This window comes from Lepidochelys olivacea (assembly GCF_965140295.1).
Source record: "Lepidochelys olivacea isolate rLepOli2 genome assembly, chromosome: 1".
Lineage (NCBI taxonomy): Eukaryota > Metazoa > Chordata > Testudines > Cheloniidae > Lepidochelys > Lepidochelys olivacea.
This window is the reverse complement of record NC_140411.1, coordinates 88,094,535-88,113,287: the sequence shown is the minus strand read 5'-3', so window position 1 is coordinate 88,113,287 and position 18,753 is coordinate 88,094,535.

Sequence of the window (18,753 nt, the reverse complement as noted above, 5' to 3'; positions counted from 1 at the left end):
ATATTTCTGATTGTTTGCCCAGAATAAACAACTTCTGAAATTGCATTATGTATTTGAGATTTTATTTTCTTATTGCTTAAAACAGATCAGCACAGCCAAGAATGAAGCGGCTAGATAGAGAAGATTTTTGTTTTTTAATGTGTGTGTGTGTGTGTGTGTGTTCTGGTCATGGACCCTAGTGAACACACTTATAGGGGAAGATTTATTAGTCCTACTTCTGGCTATTTAATTTGATTAGAAAATGTACCAATATCAGTATAAATGATTAAATAAATTCACCCTTTGCAGTCTTCATAATGGGGGTAGTTAGGTAGGGTATTAGCTGCAGATTATGGATTACAATTTGAATAATTTTGGAGGTTTCTTTAGTCTGATATCACATTTCTTTGTTCACATCACAAAAAGTGAATGTTGAATATAAAGCCAGGCTATCAATGTTTTCTCAGAAACTACTTTATCTGCTGTGTCCAAGCAGAAAATCGACAAACATGAAATAAAATAAAGTTCATATTGGCAACTCAGTTTTGGGTATTCTGTTTAGATCGGGGTGGCCAACCTGAGCCTGAGAAGGAGTCAGAATTTACCAATGTACATTGCCAAAGAGCCACAGTAATATGTCAGCAGCCCCCCAGCAGCTCCCATCACCCGCTCCCAGCATCTCCCAACCACTAGCAACCCCACCAATCAGCCCCTTCCACTTCTTCCCCGCACCTCCCCATCAGCTGTTTCATGGAATGCAGGAGACTCTGGGGGGGGGGAGGGGGAAGGAACAAGGGCACGGCAGGCTCAGGGGAGGGGTCGGGAAGGGGTGGAGTGGGGGCAGGGCCTGTGGCAGAGCCAGGGGTTGAGCAGTGAGTACCCCCGGGCACATTGGAAAGTTGGTGCCTGTAGCTCCAGCCCCGGAGTCAGTGCCTATACAAGGAGCCACATACTAAACTTCTGAAGATCCGCATGTGGTTCCGGAGCCACAGGTTGGCCATCCCTGCTTTAGATGCTTTAATAGAAGCTGTGGTCTTTTGAAATTCTGTCCTGGGTTGTGGGTCATTAACTCATTGGCTTTGACAGCAAGGTACATGTAGTAGAACATCAATTTTAATTGACTTCATTAAATCCAGGAGTCAGCAGAATAGAGTGGAACGTCACCAGAACATTAAAGGGGTTTACACTTACATAGTAGTGGTTTCCTATCTTCCTCTCCTTCCAAAAACTGGCATTTCCCCCTTGAATTAACTTGTGGTACCTCCACAGTAGCAACCTTCATATAAATATTTTTAGTTATGGTATAGACAAGTGAAGACTGGCATTCTGTACCAAATCATGTCTGGTCCGTTTTATCCTTGGAGAAAAACTTGAATTAAATCAACAAGATGAACAGGATTTTCACTGGGGACAGAATGAATGGAGGGATTTGCCTCATTCATAGGAAAAAAAATGTCAGGCTAGAACTGTGGTAGGATGACTCACTTTTAAACTCCTGCCAGGACCCTGTAATAGGAGACCACGTCAGCTGTGAGGTAGGGACAAACAACTACAGCCCATCTTTTGCCACTAAAAGGGGCTCAAGGGTTCCTTTTGCCAGGCAGACTGTGGTCTGGTAAGTCAGGTTTCAAAACAATTTGAAGGAAAGTATTTGTGTGCAGGGAATCTTAAGAACATAAGAATGGCCATACTGGTCAGACCAAAGGTCCATCCAGCCCAGTATCCTGTCTACCGACAGTGGCCAATGCCAGGTGCCCCAGATGGAGTGAACCTTACAGGTAATGATCAAGTGATCTCTCCCCTGCCATCCACCCTCTGACAGAGGCTAGGGACACCAAGACACCAATCTTGGGAGACTCCATGCCTACCTCATGTTCCTTTCCATCCTTCAGCAGCATTTCAAACAGACTTGACAGCCCTATTGAGCACCTCAATGGAACCCATCTCTTCCATTCTGCATCCATCTAGATGAGACCTCAAGTACTGTTGGCTTATATAACAGGTCTAGTACTGTAGCACTGCTGAATCAGTGTGCTCAAGTTTGCAACTGATGTACATATATATCTATATATATTCTGAAATAGTGCTGTGTCAGATTGGGAAAAAAGTAAAAAGTTGCAGTGTAAAAAGATAAATGAGGTTGTACATCATATTTAGGGTATTCCATTTTTGGCAGCACCATCAACTAAAAGAGGCCAAGAGGAAAAAAAATCCCTGCAGCAGGCACTTTTCAGTATCTTTATTGAATTCTATTAAACAAAGTTTTCTGAGCTTTTTTGTTGTTATTTAATTTCCAGGAGGTATTGTTGCTGCTCTGAGGCTTCTCAGCCTCATATCAGTTCCATGCTGCTTTCTGGAGAGAAGCTAACAAAGAGCCATGAAAAAAGATGCAGAGAGAGGAGCACAGCAGTAGATGAGCCTTTCCCCCTAACTGGAGGTAGGGGAGAAGGGGAAAAGAAAAAGAGAGATTTAATCTAATCCAATGCTCACAGCTTGATTCTGTTATGTGTACATATCTCTTTTCTCCAGTGTATCATCATGTGCACTCCTCCTTTCCCCTCACTTGCCTTCACCGGTATGTGCAATTGTCAGGAGTAATATGTTTAGTCGCTGCACTGAAAAAAATGTTTCTTTTCTCTTCCCCAGAGCCCAATATGGCTACTGTGGAGAAATCACCTTAACCTTACTTACCCAGAGTAAATATCAGCATCTGCATAATATATGTCTTATGGCTACTAAGAAACCTAGTGAAGACATTGGGGCCATAAGTTGTTAATATTTGTAAAGGGATGGGCCACCCCATGAGACCCCTTTTTGGTCCAGTATGGTACTGCCAGTGAATCCTACTTTACCATCCCCCAACTATCAGTCAGCCAACCCACTTGTACAGATCAGGACAATGAGAAGACAAAACAAACTAATCCAAAGAAGTATATATCCTTTAATGATGCTCTAGGGAAGGAGGACATGGGACAATAGATCAAAGGCTCTTACCTCAGGACTCAGGGTCACATCTCCAAACTAAAAGTTCAAGCAAACTATTTATGTCTGGTCAGGTCAGCTGCCTGCCCACCAGCCCCCTGGAGGAAAGGAAATATCCTTTTCCTGTTGACATAGGTCACTAGGGTAGAGCATGAAGTCTCCTTAACTCTGTTCTGTTTGTGAACTCCAAGTTGACCCTTCAAGGGGTGATACACATTTTCACAGTATCCTATATTACCATTGGCTTCAATGGGACTGTGAGGGCTCAGCACTTCTAAATTGAGGCTGTTTATATTGTAGTGCCTATATATAGATGTTGATAGTTCAAGTTTCAGTGCTCAAGTTTGAAAATATTGAACTATATTGCTATGTAATACGTGATATTGTTGTGCTGCCAATTCTTACATCACTGTTCCTCCTCCAGACTGCAACCTATCATCACACGCTTTTACATTCACACTCCCTTTTTAGCTAGAACAGATTTTTCAAGGGAGCCTTGAATAACATGTTGGGGGAGCAGTGATACCAGGTGGTTTGGGCATCACCCAATAGAAGGACGAGGGGCTCTAACCTATTAACAGAATCCATTTTAAAGCACTTGGAGGAGAGGAAGGCGATCAGGAACAGTCAACATGGATTCACCAAGGGCAAGTCATGCCTGACCAAACTGATTGTCTTCTATGATGAGATAACTGGCTCTGTGGTTATGAGGAAAGTGCTGGATGTAATATATCTTGACTTTAGCAAAGCTTTTGCTATGGTCTCCTACAGTATCCTTGCCAGCAAGTTAAAAAAGTATGGATTGATTGAATGGACTATAAGGTGGATAGAAAGCTGGCTAGATTGTCAGGCTCAATGGGTAGTGATCAATGGCTCGATGTCTAGTTGGCAGCAGGTATCAAGTGGAGTGCTCCAGGAGTCGATCTTGGAGCCGGTTTTGTTCAACATCTTTATTAATGATCTGGATAATGGGATTAATTGCACCGTCAGCAAGTTCGCAGATGACACTAAGCTGGGGGGAGAGGTAGATACGATGAAGGGTAGGGATAGTGTCCAGAGTGACCTAGAAAAATTGGAGGATTGGGCCAAAAGAAATCTTATGAGGTTCAACAAGGACAAATGAAGAGTTCTGCACTTAGGAAGGAAGAATTCCATGCACTGCTACGGGCTGGGATCGACTGGCTAAGCAGCAGTTCTGCAGAAAAGGACCGAAAAGGACCTGGGGATTACAGTGGACGAGAACTTGGATATGAGTCAGCAGTGTGCCCTTGTTGTCAAGAAGGCCAATGGCATATTGGGCTGTATGAGTCTCAGCATTGCCAGCAGATCGAGGGAAGTGATTATTCCCCGCTATTCGGCACTGGTGAGGCCACACCTGGAGTATTGTGTCCAGTTTTGGTCCTCCCACTACAGAAGGGGTGTGGACAAATTGGAGAGAGTCCAGCAGAGGGCAAAAAAAAATTATTAGGGGGCTGGGGCACATGACTTATGAGGAGAGGCTGAGGGAACTGGGCTTATTTAGTCTGCAGAAGAGAAGAGTGAGGGGGGATTTATTGGTAGCCTTCAATTACCTGAAGGGGGGATTCCAAAGGGGATGGAGCTAGGCTATTCTCAGTGGTGGCAGATGACAGAACAAGAAGCAATGGTCTCAAGTTGCAGTGGGGGAGGTCTAGGTTGGATATTAGGAAACACGATTTCACTAGGAGGGTGCTGAAGCACTGGAATGGGTTACCTAGAGATGTAGTGGAATCTCCATCCTTCGAGGTTTTTAAGGCCCAGCTTGACAAAGCCTTGGCTGGGATGATTTAGTTGGAGTTGGTCCTGTTTGAGCAGGGGTTGGACTAGATGACTCCTGAGGTTTTTTCCAACCCTAATATTCTATGAGTCTGTGATTCTAACAGGCAAAAGGTGCATTCACATAGATGTCTCTTGCATCTGTTTAATATAACCTTAAAGTGCCAGTGTTAAATTAGTGTACACTTTCATTTCAGTCCTCTGCAAAGACTTCTCTTTATTTATAATTATGTAGGTGCTTTATTAGCCTGCATTTTAAAACACCTGATGGTTTGCCAGGCCTCCTCTTCTACAGCCTTCTTTAGAAGTTAATTGTTCTCTCATGAGGTTCAGGTAGATCTAATTGTCTCCTAGGACCCAGTTAGGTATTCATCAATTAGATGAACTACTTACAGTTTTAACTCATTGTAAATAGTTAAAGAACACTCCCAAATAATTGGTGTTAGGGTTTTTTGTTTGTTTGTTTGTTTTTAATAAATCCTTTGGCTCAAGTAGTTCATTTATAATTAAATAAATACTCTCTATAGAGGAAAAGATAGTGATGAGACATGAGGCATGAAATCTCTTTGTCAAAATGCATATTCATTTCCCTAAATAAATAAATAAAAACGTCCCCTTCCTTTTTTCCAATTATTAAACAAAGCCTTCTGAGCCCTATACATTTCCCTAGTGTCTTAAACATTCCCAGTACCGTTATGAAATATTGTATCTTTATACAAATAATTATTCAACATTTCCTTTTGCTACACTTTAGAGGATATTGCACAGAATCACCCCACAGTACTCTGAAGGAAATGAAGGTGATTATCATTGCACTATGTAGCAGCAGAGAATGAGAACCCCTTTTTATAAAGTGTATGTAAAAAGCCTAACAGGTTCATAGGCTGTCATAGCACATTATACATTAAGGGTCAGACTGTAACTCCCTTTCTCAAAAACTTAAATAAATGAGCACTTTCTCAAATGAGCACATCCATTCAGAGGTAATACCTGTGTGAATAACTTCTAGCCAATGAAAATAAGGGAATTACAATTTGTTTTGAAGGGGTTTAAATTTATTTTGTTTTCTGTCCTGTAGAACCAGGTTCTAGTGCCATTACTTTGAGTAATGCCTTCCTCCACTAGTAGTCCCATTGCAAAAGAATAGTAAGGTGTCACTCAAGGCAAGTGAGGGTGGTTTAATCTGGATTTTAGCTGGTAATTTAATTAAATTGTAACCCATCCCTCTGGTTTGGGATGGGTTACAATTTAAAATTATAATTTTAAATACAATGTAAAATTAAATAAATTTTAATTTATTTTAATGTCTTAAACCTTATGCAGGAAAACTACTACGAATGCATTAAATAGAGTTGGTCTTTTTTTTTTTAGGTTTTTGAGAAATTTCAGTAAAACTTTAATATAAAATAAAATAAAATAAAATAAAATAAAATAAAAATAAAAATCAGGAAAACTTCCCAGTGAAATTTTAATGAAACATTTCCTATTTGTGATCAGTTATAGAGCTGGTGTTATCTTTCCACAATATAAAAAAATCAAAATTGGTTTAGTTATTTTTTCCCCTTTTTGCACCCAGCTCTATCCAACTGTTGGACAAAGGTTCTAGTGTACGCAGTGTAGAAAGGTATTGTCATGGGTTGATTGTCATGGATACTATATTCATATAATTCTCCCTCAGCTTCATATTGGGCCAGATTCTACCACCCTCATTTAAGCTGAATAGCAACTTACTTCTCTCATGTATTCCTAAAGACCCCAATGGTACTACTCCATGCATTGGGACTAAGGGGATCAGAATGTGGGCCATTATATGCTTAAGAAATTCAACAACAAAAAAAGATTTGTCTTCTATGAATGTAAACTTACTTTAGCAGTGTTTCTCAAAGTGTGGGACACATTGTCATGGAGGGGTGCAAATTGCCAGGTAAAGGGATGCAGAAAGGCTTCTCAAGTGTTCTCCTGTCTTAGCTTTTAAAATAAATAATAATGCCAGGTCTACACTAGAAATTTTGCCAGGGGTTATTTTTTATGACATTTTTGTACCTGCAAAAGTTTGAATGTAGATGCAGTTATACAGCAAAAAAAGTATTTGCTGGCACAGTTTTCAGGACAGTTGAATGGAAATGCTTCTTTGAAAGGAGAAACATAGTGCTTTGCCTGGTGCTGGCTGTACAATGATGACTGGGAGAAGTATGTGTTTGATCAGTGTTAGGTTGTTCTACTGCATGCATCATCAGAGTATCAAAGTTCTGAGCATACCCTAAGCTGTGATCGTGCTTCTAATAAGTCCCTTGGCACCATTGTGCCTGGGTAGTAGCTGGTCCCCCAACCTGGAGCTCTCTTGGTTTTGAATTATAATCCAGTACAACTATGGTGTGGGAAGGGATGAGATGATGTTCCCTATGGTTTCTTCCTCCATTAGCGCAGGTGAATGGCAAAAGAGCAGGCTTCAGTTGGTAAGTCCTCAGTCGGGCCTGGAAGCTATAGCATGCAATATATATTCTGAAATGAAAGGAAGTGCATATAATATGGGACAGCAGAATTAAGTGCTGTTAAGGGGGGAGTTGTGAAACGTTGAGAACATTTTGGGAGTTATTTGGTTTGGAGTTTAATAAAAATCTTATGAGTTTCAAGAAACATTTTCCCCCTTTGAAACTGTTGCTGCAAGAGACAATATGTTTAAAAACATATCCTGACTAAATGGCTTTGAAAACAGGTTTAAAGACCACTGGGGAAATAAAATAAACATTTTAAAAATACAACAATCTTGTCAAAAGCAGGACATGAAACTCAACAGTTTCAAGTTCAGTTGTAAACTAGAATGCTCAATCTTCAAGTGAGATTTCAGTGTGCCAAAATGTGGTATCTCCTTCCTAATGAGAATAAGATATGATAAGAGAACTACAGGGATTCAGAGCCATGCCTTAATGATTGAAGATGTGTAGACTTGCAACATACCAATGCATGTGTCAGTGGACCAAAAAAATATGGCCCAACATATAATAATAATAATTAATTAATTCTAGCTTGTTCTACTGTTTTTTTGGTTTTTTTTTTAAGTTAAAATAGCTCACTTTCTTCTTGGCTTCTTGGGACATAGCTCCTGTCCCATCTTACTTATACAGTACCTAGTTGGTCTATCACCAGCCCCTATTTGTTCACCAGCCACTTTCAACTTTTTTTCCCCACTGCAAAACCTACAAACATGAACTGTTGTCTAATAAAAAGTGAAAGAGAAAAATACCTATTGACTGTCAAGTAGCATGTACAGTAACGGAGGTATGAGAAGTAAAAGGAGTCCTGGAGGTTATGTACTTCATTCAAACTAGTAGAGAACAGGATTGACTGTATAACTTTTCCTCACTATTTTATCTTATCTTTATAGTAGGAATGATTTTCCACACCAGCAGGATAGTATACAAAGCACCCTTTCTTAAGATTTGTAAAAATTTGTTGAGAAAACAAATTAAATTTACAGTTGAAGATGTAACAGAATTCTTTCAAGATTATACAAATTATAAGGTTTATGAATACATGCTTCAGTGTTTGAAGACACTTATGCACACTCAAGGAATGTATTAATGAACTATTAAAACATCCCCTGTCATAATGCAGTGGCATTTAAACTTGAAGATACACATTATAACTGTAATACACTCTGTCAATTCACATGTTTCAGTGAACAAGATTTTTTTTATCCAGTGGGATTTGGACAGCAACTGATTACTCATCAAATCCCTGAATGTTAAAAATACAGCTGAGTGAATTGTATTTAGCAAATAACTTGTTCAGTTTGAGATTTTCAAGTTTCCTACTGAAACACCCATTGCCTTCAAATGAAAGTGGAGTTAAGCAAATGCTGAGCTCTTTTGCAAATCTTAACCTCTGTGTGTTTTGCGGTTTTCTGTTTCTGAATTAGTCAGAACAGGCTTTGGATTATTTCAAATGTTATGGCTATTCACAGTATTTCAATAAATATTCTGTGGGAACATATTTCAGCCTCAGGGTTGCCCTTGAACTATTTACTTTGATTACATCTTCAATATTTCATATACATTATTCTTCCTGGTGTATCACAAAGTTTCAGTTGTCTCTTCTGCCTAACTGGATGACAGAAACTTTTATAAACAGGAGGAGGAAAATTAAAAGGGATTCCAAGATGGTTTTGTGAACACTTATGACATGAACCATCATATGAAATCATATTTGCTTGAAGAATCCGAAGACTTTTGCTTTGCACAAATCCTCATGTACAAAGTTATTCCAAGGAATGTCCCTGGAAAATTAATAAAAAGGGTCATGAATACAACTGAAATTTATTTTGGGCTTTTGTCAAAATAAATGTTTATAAATCCTTTTTTTCAGTAGTGTTTTACAAGTGGCTAGTCAATTAGGTTCTCTACCTGACTGGGGTTCTGGATGCTACTGAAATGAAAATAAAAATAATTACAAGAAAGCAAGAAAGAATCTACAATAATCCTAACAGGGTATGCATGATTGTGACTCACTATGAAGGAGAGAGAAAGTGAGAGAGAGAAATCTCAGCAGGAAAAAAGGGAGGAACACTGAATGTAAATTTTAATTTTAAAACACAAGGAGACCAAAGATCTCTTAAATTCAGGCCAAAAGTCTGTTGATTCTAATCCAGCATCTACTATATCACCACATGTGCTGAAGTATGTGGAACCTTCCCTTGTTCTTTGAAAATGAGTCACAAAATACTATTCTCACTTCATAACGAAAATAATAACATTATTGTCCTTTTCGACACAAGAAGGATGTTAGAAATCTTTATACCAGTTAGAAATACTGTAAAGTGTATCAAACAAAGAAAAGCTAAGAAAATGTGAGGTCTGAAAACTCTGGACTTATGCCAGCTCCACACACCAACAATTAGCTCATTTTAGCAGGCTGGACAAAACACTTCTTTCACGGAGGAGCAGTCTGTTATTCCCCCCATCCTTCCTTTTTTTTCCTTTAAAATTCCTGAACACATCATTTTCAATGACTGCTTCAACTTTGGGCTGCCCCACAATGCATCCTGAGAAGCTCATATCAACTTTTTGAGTTAAAATCTGCTATTTGTCAGCACAGTAATGCTGCCACCCTTCACCTTGCATTTGGAATGCGTTCGACAAAGGGCTGAGACAAAGGGCTAATTAGTGCATCATTGTTTCCCTGACTGGTAAGCACAGTATAAATGTGGTGCAATTCTCAAAAAACTCAAAATAATTACAACCATGTGAACTAGTTAAAGACAGTTTAAAAGGCTCATCCAAGCATAAAGATGAAAGGTGAAAGACACTTTTCTTTTGTTCTTTAAGCTGAGTTCTGGTCAGCTTTACATTTTGAGCAGTAAGTTCAACAAAGCCCCAGAAGATAATCAAATAATAAATAATCAAATAATCAATGCCAGCAATATAATAATCAATAATAAATAATCAAATAATCAATGCCAGCAATATAATTAGTAGCAGTCATTCTCAAAAGCCCCAAAGAACAACTGAGGCTCCACTGTGCTCAATGCAGTATAAACACATAAAAGACACACCTCTTGCTCTGAAGAGCTTACAATTGAATGAATATATCCATTTTTATTTCTGTTTAACTGGACGATATTACCCCAGTGATCAGATTGCGAACATTGTTGCCACTGAGTCCCTGATATTTTTCAACCTTTGCTTACACTAAGGACTTACTCAAGTAGTCCCACTGATAATATGGATACTATCTAGCATAAATGCTACTCGCTAGAATTGGGCCCAGAGTAAGTAATTTTCTTACCTTAACAACACACACACAGATCAATCCCTCTCTTTCTCTCTGCTGAATCTGCAATCCAGATGGCTATGCGGCCTTATAAGTCCCAGGCATTCCTTCCTGTTGGAGCTGTGACAGATGCAGGAAATTTCCCTATCATCACCTCTAAATTCCTGAGTACCAAGGTGTTCAGCTGGGCAACAGACATGACCTCCCCTCCTCAGGGAAGGATGCCGTGTGGCTGTGTAACTGTTACACAGCTGCCATCAGTAATGGTATGTCCCTTTTAAAGTTTTGTCAGATCTACAGCCCAACCATTTGTGGAACTGCTAAAAGATCTGCAATATTACATGGGGCCGGGGGAGCAGAGGGAAGGGGGAGAATGAAAATATATTAAGGCTGCAAAGTCAAGTCAAGCAAAAGTTAGAAAATTACAGAATTAGGCTGCCCATGCAACCTGACATCTCCGCTTCCCCTCGGATTATGACACAATCTTAAATTACACAATTATATATTTTTTTTTCCCACAGAACCTCTGTCCCATACAGTGCACAAGAGGGATTATGCTCACTGAATGAGTTCAGTGTTTCTTTTTATCTTTAACATTCAGTGTGTTGCCTCAGGCCTTATTTACCATATACGATTCAAAGCCTGCACTAAATACAGAATAATTAATTTACTTATAAGCTTTTCTATGGGGCTCATCACCAGAGTATCTGAGTGGTTCACAAACAGCAATGAATTTATCTTCATAACATCCCTATGAAGTATAATGGAGTTATTATCTCAATTTAATGGATGGGGATCTGAGATACCGAGATTAAGGCTAAATTTTCAAGTGCCCTCTAATTTGGGTGCCCAACTTGAGGTTCCTCTGTCTGGGGTTTGCACAGTATTTAACATTTTATAGCCCTTAACATATTGAAAGCACAGTACCTTCATTTGCAATTCACTTGCTCACTTTGGCTGTTGTTCCTCCCTTCTTGGCTCCTAGCCCCATCCCCTTTCTCCTGCCACTCCCATCCTATTCCTATCCTTTTCCTCACCCTTCTGCATTCAAGTCAAGCCTTCTTCTCCATGTTGCCTGGCCATTTGTAGGGGTTACTGAAAGCACAGAAGTGTCTTTATCTGGTCTCATTTCTGTTGCCTGGGGCCAGACTGGCTCCTGGTGGAAGGAGTGATTGCAAGGAAAGTCCCACTCAGCTCCAGGATGGAACATGCTCAGTCCCTCAGTGGCGATGGTCCACATGCAGGTTGGTCAGTGTGTTGGAACTGTGAAGTGACGCAGCATACTCAGTGCTGATAGAATCTTCAGAGGATACTGCTGCCAAACACTAAACATCTTCTCCTAAGCATGTGTGAACTGTAACTTTTAAAGAGATTTATAACTTGGCCAAATTTGGGTGATTTTCATGGAGATAGCAAAAGAAACATCCCTTACACAGGGTTATCCCAGTGCCAACTTTCATGTCTGTGCCTCATAGAAAGGCAACATTAGAGCTTCTCAGCAAAATTCTTGTAAGAATTTCTTACCCTGGACAAAACAATTTATTTTGTCCTAAACTTGTTCTATGCAACTGCTGAGTCATTTTTGCTGTTTTTTTTTTAAATTAGCCTGAAACAGATATCTAGTGTAGAAAAATCTCCACCCAAACGACTTCTGTTTGGCAAACTGATAACCAGTGAAAACAGGGTCTAATAACAGAAAATATTAGGTGACCTTAACTATAGATGTCACCTGCAGCACTGCCTATAACAAATGATGCTTGAGCATGGATTTGGTCCAATATGTAATTTTGTGCAAATCAAAATGATAGCATTTTTACATTCACATTGTACTTACTTTATGCAGGTGTAAACATAACTAGACAAGATGAAGGGAAACCAAGAATCAGGCCCATGGACTTAGATTTTAACCTCTTTGGGAAAGGATTGTGTCTTCCTGTATTTTTGGAGAATGCTTAGCACATTGTGGGAGCTAATGATATACAAATACATTCATAATAAGTAATAATGCATACAAAAGTATTGAAATACAATATACTGAAGTATTGTGCTGAAAGGGCTCTTTACTATCAAAGGTTTATATTATCTTTTCAGTATAATATTATCTTAAGTCTTTCAGGAATTACGTAGCTTCTTTCCATATGGCACTTTCTAGCTCCTTGTATTTATATTTCTCACTAAAAATAATTAAAATTGTGGTTGATTGACAAATGAGAGACATTGGTGACTCTTGAACGAAATATCATGAGATCAGAGATTTATTAGAAATATAAGGACAGATATGAAAATGGAGAAAAGTTCATAAATAGAACTTTTTGTTGCAGTGTTACTTGTATATTAGAATGGTAAAGAAGACAGTAATATTGTTCAGTTGTTTTGTTTTAAGATTGGTTCTAATTTTTTTTAGCTGTAATCTAAATTGTTTACCTTTCATTTTCAAGGAAGATGAGAAAAAGGACAAACAGAGCTTTATATCTCAAGTTGCTCCACATCTATATAAATCTCACATGGTGCATGCAAAGCTCTTGAAATATACACTCAAATGGTATATGTTCTCAGAGGAAGAAAGACAATTCAACATATATGGAAAAAAGACTGTTGGGCTGGTAACTGGAAGTTGTTGCATAACCCATTTATTCACTAAAGGAGAAATTACAAATTTGGACCCAGAATCTCTCCTGCGCCAACATTTGCTTTGCATAAAGGGATGGGAAAAAGGGCATTGGCAACTGGTTAGAACTCCCTCTACAAGCTAGATCTAATCTAGCTTCAGCCCAGATGTAAGTTAGTGCTGCCTAGGAGCAGTACTCTCTTTCATTAGCTGTCTATGCTTTTCTAAGAGACGACATGCCCAGTTGAAGATTGACAGAATACAGCTGCATTCTGACCCTTCCTTTGCTATCTCTGATAAGAGACCTTCTAATGCCAGAAAAGCTACCTCCATTGGTGGGGGAAACAGATACTATAGGATTCAGCCACACCCGTATTAAACCAGGAGAGAGGTCTGTCATCTGGGCAGATAACTCCAAACTCAGCCCCTTTGTGCAACCTGAACTGTTTTTTGATTAATTATGATATAGCATCAAAATTCAGCTCAAGCATTGTATTCACTAGGGTGCTACCACAATACACATACTAAATAAATAAATATGTGTTCATTCAATTTTTCATAAATATATCGCGAGTTTTACCACATTTATCATTATTTTTGTTGGACGCAAATGAGTCCCTTATCCACAGTGTAAAAAAGGAAAAACAGAAAATTAGTTAGAATAAATTAACACAGATGGGTGTTTTAATATCTCAGATTTACACATATGAAAAAAGGTGTATGCATAATGTTGACTGGATTAAAGCTGGTCAGATAATATATTTGACCATGCTATTTTGTTAATTTTGCTATTATTGATACAAATATTCATTTTTACATTATGGGGCCAGCTTGAACAATTTATTTGATTAATAGTATCAAATGTTCTCATATACTTTATTCAACAAATAATTGTTTTGAGCTATAAAAGGCTTTCTGGTTTGAGGCCTGTTCATCTTAGAGATCACCTCTCTCTTCATATTCCAACCTGGCAGCTGAAATCAGCTGGGACATTTAAAATAACTGTCCCTAGACTTGAAGGTCTGGGCCCAAAGAGACAGGCTGTTTATTAGTGGAGTGCCCTTGATTCTGGGATTTGCTTCCCCCCTTGATCTAATAAAGCCTAAGGCTGTTGCCTTTCACAATACACTGCAAGGCCTGTCTATTCACTCATGCTTTTCCTAAGAGGGTGACTTAAATAAGGGACGTCTTGTAATTTTTGCAGTCCAGGGAATTATTTTAGTGTTATTGATATTGTGCTGAATGATTACTCTATGCAATTTTTAAATTATTATTATTATTTGTGCACTTGGAGAAAATAATCGACATATTGCTCTAAAAGGGTTGTCATTTTAATATGTTACTGACAGCAATGATAAAGGCATGGTATGCAGCATACCGGAGCATGTAACAGGTCTTGCTGGACTTATGTTGCCAGTAGTTTTCCCTGAGGATGAAATTCACCTCTGTCCCCCAAGTGAACAACTTTTCTGCAGCAAAATGTATGGGAGCTGTGGAATGGAATCCTCCCCACAACCTGCAGGCATGGTGTTTCGTTAACCCCTGAGGGACTATTCTTCCAGCAGCTTGGCTAGCAAAGAGGCTGTGATACTTGTTTGTCTCATGTGCCATGATGTTGCCCTTCCTTCCACAAGCTCTGAATTGACCTTAGCGTGCTTCCTAGGAGTCACATGTCTGAAGAAACCACCTTCCACAAGCTCTGAATTGACCTTAGCGTGCTTCCTAGGAGTCACATGTCTGAAGAAACCACTACAACATATCCACAAATGTGTAGATAACATGGCTGTCCCTCCTTTATTAAAAGCAGTTGATTTATGTCAATTTCTTGAGTGGACACCTAGGCCAGGTTTCACTAACTTCAAAGTTTAATACTTGCTTTTATTTATTTTCACTTAATGTGTACATTGACCTCTTAACAATTTCTCCAGTGAAATTAAGAACTGAACAGGCATAGAAAATGAACCATGTTCTTAGCTTTAATGGTGGCTGCTCCAGAAGAGAAAAGAAACACAACTTTAAGGAAAAGTGAGGGCCATATACTGTGGCTTGCTACTCATATTATACTGTTCTAGAATTTTTCCTTATTCCAAAGACATGTAGAGTTTCCTGGGCCCCGTGTTCTTCTTCCATGTTCCCCGCCCCAGGGAAGGATAAAGCCTTAAATCCTCAAAGCCTGAGAGATTCAGATATGAACTGTCAAGATTCCATAGGTTGTATGCACCAAGGGGATAAAGAACTGTAAATATTTTTCAAATCTGTACAGAAAAATGAGTCATGACTTTCCCATTTCTGAAGATTTACACTGAGCCTTTCTTTCCCTGTGAGGGTGGCATTAGGGAGGAGAAGTGGGTGAAAGGAGGCTAAGTCCCCAGCCCCTGCACAATGGGTGAGAGAATTCTGGATTTTCAGTACTAGATATTCAAAATCAGCAACGTGCAGTTGTATAGACTTCTGTTATGGGCACAAAACTGCATGTGCAAACACGAATTAAGGGAAGAGTTTCAAAGGCAGAAAAGTCAGTTTAGGTGCCTCACCCTCAATGAAAGTCAAAAGGAATGAAGAGCCTAAACTGCCATTTGTACCTTTCAAAATCTCTCCCTAAGTGTTTGACTGAATAGGGGCATAGTTTAAGCTCTTATAATTGGTGTGCACCTACATCTGACAATCTTGCTCTTGGTTTCCAATGAATCGGGCACCTTTCACAAGCAATGAACATGTACTTTAAAAAGGAGAAATAAAGCCAACAGAAAGAATAAATAATCATTAAGAAAATTAACATAAGAAGCTGACAAAAGGAAAATCATTCTCTCCAGAAGGTTGGAAAAGTAAATAAAGACATCAACATTGTGTACAACATAAATTTTACTCGTACAACATGGATCTTAACAATACTACATAGCACGGTATATTATCATAAAGATCTGTAGAGATGTTTTAGTTGCTTTGTGAAGGTCCAGCAACACCAAATGAAAAAAAACAACAAAAACTTGTGAGTTGCAACTGAAGCTGTGCAGACAACCTCCTTTGAAATCAAAGCACAAAGTTAAGCACAACTTTATTTACTGTAGGAGAAAAATACCCCACAGACATTAGGACCATGATCAGGCAAAGTAAAAGCTTTCCAGAAAGCAGACACTTAAAATATATCTGAAGAAACTGATTGGTTGAGATGTGGAATTGGAAAAGAACCCGATTCCAACCTAATGTAGCCCCATTTTACACTGGTGTAACGCCATTTATTCCAGCTGAATTACTCTTGATTTGATTTATATCGGCATATCAAAATCAAAATCAGGCCCACAGGCTTTCCAGATATTGATGCTATTGAGGGAGAATTTGACCTAGATATTTAGGTTGCCCAACTTTAACCCAACCCTTTCTCCACAGGGGCATACCAGAACATTCCCCCCCTTTATGTAGTCCCAAAGACTTTTTTACCTTTGAAGTCTTTTGGAGGAAACTATAACTTTCCCCATCTCCCTTTTGTGTTCTTGGAACTTTCCTTATATATTAGGTAGTGGTTAAAAGTTTCCTGGAGGCATCTCAGGCCACAAAACAAGTATAGCAGTGACAGTAGTGAATCAAAATTGTCCCGTGCTCCTGGTGCAGGATGGGCAGGAAGATAGGTTTCCATCCCCCAGAAGAACTTCTTTGAAAGCTGGAGTGAAGCAGCCAGTTACATACCCAACAAGAGGTGATGGTCTTGCAGCCAAACAGAAACTCCTAACCATCACAAGAAGAAATCCATCCTGACCAAGGAGACATGGATTGGAACAGGAGGAGAAAATAGAAGCCAATCACATCTCCCCAAAATACTTTAAAGGATGTAAGGGCCTTTGGTGGAAGGAGTTTGCAATACTCCAGAATGGATAGATCAAGCTGTTATTCAACTCTCATATTCAGGTATCTGAATATTTCCTGTATATTAGAACTCCCAAATCTAAATGCCATCCATATTTGTATATCAATCTCTCTGTACATACCTACTCATTAGGCAGATTATTTTAGAGCTAACTTGGGAGAAAAAGAGATGTTTTCCTAATAGCACATTTTAAGAATTGTGTCAAAATACTATAAAAAAGAAAAGAAGAACATACATAAACTGTCTAATATATACATATTAGACACACATATATGCACACATACAGAAAAAAAATTTTAAATGCATTAATAATATGACAAAATGCTAAAAATAGAAGCCTAAATTTAGGCTCCTCAGACCATATTAGGCATCTAAATAAATGGTCCTATTTTCAATAGTTGAATACTCAACCATCCACTTTGAAATCCATGAGAGCTGTGGGTTCTCAGTGTCAGCCTGTCTACTGTGGTTCATGATAGTGAGTGCCTACCTCAGAGCAGACTGTCAAGAAGCAGGGCAGAGACCCCAAACTGGTTGTATGTTCTATAATTAGATTTCACCAATCAGGTAACAGTTGTGAACTCCTAAAGCACTATAACAGTCTTACCAAGGAGTCAGAGACAGTCCCCTTGAGCATTCCAGTCTAACTTGCCACCAAGTCAAGCTGGAATTAGTGACAGATGGTTCTTATACACCAAAGATCAAAAAAGATTCAGGATACTCCCAGTCCCAACAGACCAGTCACTTACCACAGTTAAATATATACCTTAGATCTCACACCAAAGACAACGCTTATAGACAATCCTATAGAAAACTATCTAAAGATTTATTAACTAATAAAAGAAATGAGAGAGTTATTATAAGTTTAAAGAGGGCATATATATATATATATATATATATATACACACAAATGAATTATGCTGTATGGTTTCAAAAGATGACAGAGTTGTAATAAGCTCTGAATGGCTTTTAGGGCTAACTCAGGTTGACCCTGGAATCTCCGCTTCTGTTTTGTAGCTCCGGCCCAGTGAGAGTCCAAACAGCAATACAGATGAAAAATGCTCCAGTCAGTTATTTTTATTTTCTTCTTCCAGAATTCAAGCTGATGGGAAGAGTCCATTTGCAAGTATCCTCTGCATGGGTATGAAGAGGCAATTAACAAAATCTTTGTATTCTGATGTTTCACAATGGCCCATTTAGTTTAGATAGCCCTTCTTGATGGGCAGGAGATGATCCCTCCTGACAAGTTCACAGTTTCAGAGCAAACATTTTGTACAATTACAAAGCAAAAACTTAAATATTACCTTATAGCATGTCATAAAGATAAGTGAGATTAATGCATGCAGCAATATACAAACATACAGGACTGGATTAAACCTTTGTGGACCCGGCGCCAAACATATTTGTGGGCCACCATGGAGGCAATGGAGCATGCGTGGAGCCAGCCAGAGGCAATGGGGCATGGCATGACAGGGGCAGCCCTGCTCCGCCCAGTGTGAGGGCACTATTTACAAACCAGCAGTTGCCAGATGCAGTGTGGCCTGCCCGGCCTTGTGCTGCCAGCATGCCCCTTCCCCTCAGGGGAAGGCCCATGCCACACCACACAGTCCCCCCGCCCAACACCCCCTGACTCCTTATGGCCAGAGGCCCCTTGGACCCACTATGCCCAGCGCTCCCCCACCCCACCCACAAATGCGCAGCACCGTGCAAAACACCACCCCTGCCCACAGCCCCACCACAATTGCCCAGCACCCCCCAA